This window comes from Podarcis filfolensis (genome assembly GCF_964270895.1).
Source record: "Podarcis filfolensis genome assembly, chromosome: 7".
Lineage (NCBI taxonomy): Eukaryota > Metazoa > Chordata > Lepidosauria > Squamata > Lacertidae > Podarcis > Podarcis filfolensis.
This window is the reverse complement of record NC_139603.1, coordinates 39242521-39245669: the sequence shown is the minus strand read 5'-3', so window position 1 is coordinate 39245669 and position 3149 is coordinate 39242521.

Genomic DNA, 3149 nt, shown 5'->3' with positions numbered 1-3149 from the left:
AGGTTAGCAGGGCTGAGCGGTATCCGATTTTCAGCATCACAATATATCACCAGGTAAATATCATGATAGCTTTATATAGGATTTATATAGGATGTGAGGGCGATCTGGCTGCGACATCTGTCACCCCATTGATCGCCAGGGTTGATTCGGCTGATCTGGCTGGCTAGGCGGGTGTCCCCTTCCTCCCTCACCGCTCCATGTGCGTCCCTCCCGAAGCTGCGCGCTCGGTGGAAGAGGACGACCATCCCAGATAGAAGGAGTGTACCGTTCTTCGGTCAAGGGTATACGATAGCTGCGCTCCCCTGCTAGAACCTCCAAACAAGCTCATGATAGCTTTATATATCTACGGCGGCAGAGGATCTCGCCGTACCTCCCCACAGCGGTGGGCGGTACGTCGCACTTCTCCGCCACAGCTGAGGGCCTTAAAATGCATAGTGGCAGATTTAATAAAAATATTAAATAAACTTCCAGATAATATATTTTCAACTAATATAAGAGTAGTTTAAGTGATTTACCAGTCAAGTTGCATCTGCTTCCCCACTCACTCAGAGGTCTAAGTGAAATCTGTGCATACATAAGCCCCACTGAGCTCAACTAAACTTACTTCTACTTTCCTGGGAGTAAGCCTCATTGAATTCAGTAGGGCTTGCTTGTGAGTAGACACGCATTTGCTTGCACCGCGTGCATGTGAGGAAAGAAAGAAGTGCTTTCCAGTTCTTTATGTTCTTTGGTTACTTTGCTGAAGTGTCCACCTTTTGTTCACTGGTATATTGCCTTGTTGAAACACTTTTCACAATGTTATTTCAATACCAGTATTCAACGGTATGATACAGGTCAGTTTCAGTTTTGTACAACTTCTTAGTCCCCGTCCCTGTCCCCATTACTCCTTGCCTACTTTCCCACTGCTAATAAATTTCAGTAGTTAATGGTGTTGGGTTAGGGATCTATTGCTACACTTTAAAGCCGGGTGGGCGGGGCGGGGGGGGGAGCTAAGCTGATTTGGTCTGCAGGCCATATTGACCCATGGCTAAGCTATGGTGGGAGGAGGACAAATTAAGTGTGGCCAAATGTAAAAGCAGATCTGGGGGGGAAATGGGGGGAGCATGAAATGACAAATTTGCAGGGTCTTGGGAAACCACAAAAATCTTTAGCAACACAGAATCACACCACAGGGTCATAGGGCAGGCCAGTTAAGAAATAGTATATTATATTATTTTTTAAGTGGACAACTTGGGGGGGGGGGAGAGGCACACAAATAAACCTTTTGGGATTAAATGATTATATCAGAGGGCATATGGGATGAGCCAGTAACGAAAACATTTTTTATGTGAAAAATTAGAAACGAGGGGCTTGGGAATGCCCAAAAATATCACAACTGGGTAGGAGTAGTCATTTTTCAAAATGTTTAAGAAATAATAAATTGGTGGGGGAATTGTGGGCTACAAAGAAATCCCCCCGCCTTGGGGGAACGTGGGTGGTCCATGGACCACAGGTCAGCCACCCTTTCTGCGAGACACTGTGCCTATTAATAGGGCATATCCTTGGCCTGCTACTAATTCCATGCTTACCATGCCAAGGTCTTACTAAGCAGGATGGCTTGCCACTCTAGCAGAGTAAAAGGTACATTAATTCAATTTGTCCTCATCAATTTTGTTGAATCAATAAAGCCTAAAAATATTGGCCCAAGTGAGCAAGCCGCGCTGTCACTTGAGAGACAAAAATCTTTACTCTGTATTCATTAGCTTCGGAAGGAAAATATGTGTGATTCTAAAAAGGAAAGAGGGGTGTTTCAGTGTTTGCTTAACAATTGCACTAAACTTTCCAATTTAGCTTGAATACATACATTTATTCTCTTGGGTAGGCTTAATCTCTGCAGAATTGCAAGTGTATCACATCTTTGTGTTATAAAATTATAAATATTTAGCAAGTCTATCCTTCGCCCATTGGCCAGTTTAACAGTCAGATTGCATGAGCTACTGTATAGACATGATACAAGTCTTAATTCTATCGGTGATGTGCCAGTGCTCTTATAGCAACCCTACTTGACATATATACCCCAAGTGACTTATTTTAGCATGGGCAAATAAAATAGAGAATAGCAGGGACATGGTGATTAATAGAGAACGATTCTAACTCTATAGTTAAAAAACATAGTGTGATGCCATTTTTGTGCTCATTCATTCAGCCATGCACAGTATGGGAACATATATGAACTATTTTTGGTGCATTAATAGCAGGTGGTTTTTTGTTTGTTTGTTTTAAATACAGTGGTGCCTCACAAGACGAAATTAATTCGTTCCGCGAATTTTTTCGTCTAGCGAATTTTTCGTCTTGCGAAGCACGAAAGCCCATTGGAATGCATTGAAAATCAGAAAGAAAGAAATAAGATCGTTGTGTCTTTTTAAGATTCATAAGCAGAAGTTTAAGAACTGTGTGGGAGGTGGAAAATAATCGGTGAACGCTGAGGAATTTTTATGACGCAGTTAAAAAATGGCGTCTCGCCAAGACAGGCTGCTGAAGGAAAAAAGAGATGGGGGAGGAGATTCAGGAATGTTGGAGAAGAGAAGGAGTATGGAACTGAAAGTTTGACCTGACAGAGCCCCCTGATCTATTTGATTTATTTAGCTAGCCTGGAAAATAAAAGGATAATGAAGAACCCACACAGAGAAGCCAGCTCTTAGTCTGCTTGTGAGAATCATCAGAGATCGCAAAGAAAGGAACGTACGACAACAAACAAGATCAAGAAAATATAAAGGACTATTTGGATTGAACTGGATAGAACTGATTAATTAATGCAGCAAAATAAGGGATGTCTGGATTTATCCGGAACTTTGGACTCGTGCGGAGCTTGATATATGGGTACACCCAAAAAATTTAAAATTTGGCTGTATAATTTGGAACCAATGTGATTTGAATAATGTGATGTGATTGGCCTGTTAATAAAAATTATTTAAAAAAAAAAGGAATGCATTGAAAATCAATTAATGCGTTCCTATGGTCAAAAAAAGTCCAAACAAAGCCAAATTTGGTACAACAAGAGTTTATTAAGTGCTCTTTAAAGTAACACATACTGTAAAGAGCATTTCAAAATTCAAACCCAGAATTTTTTTTTAAAAACAGCAGAGTGGCCCAATGGTCACAGAAAATCA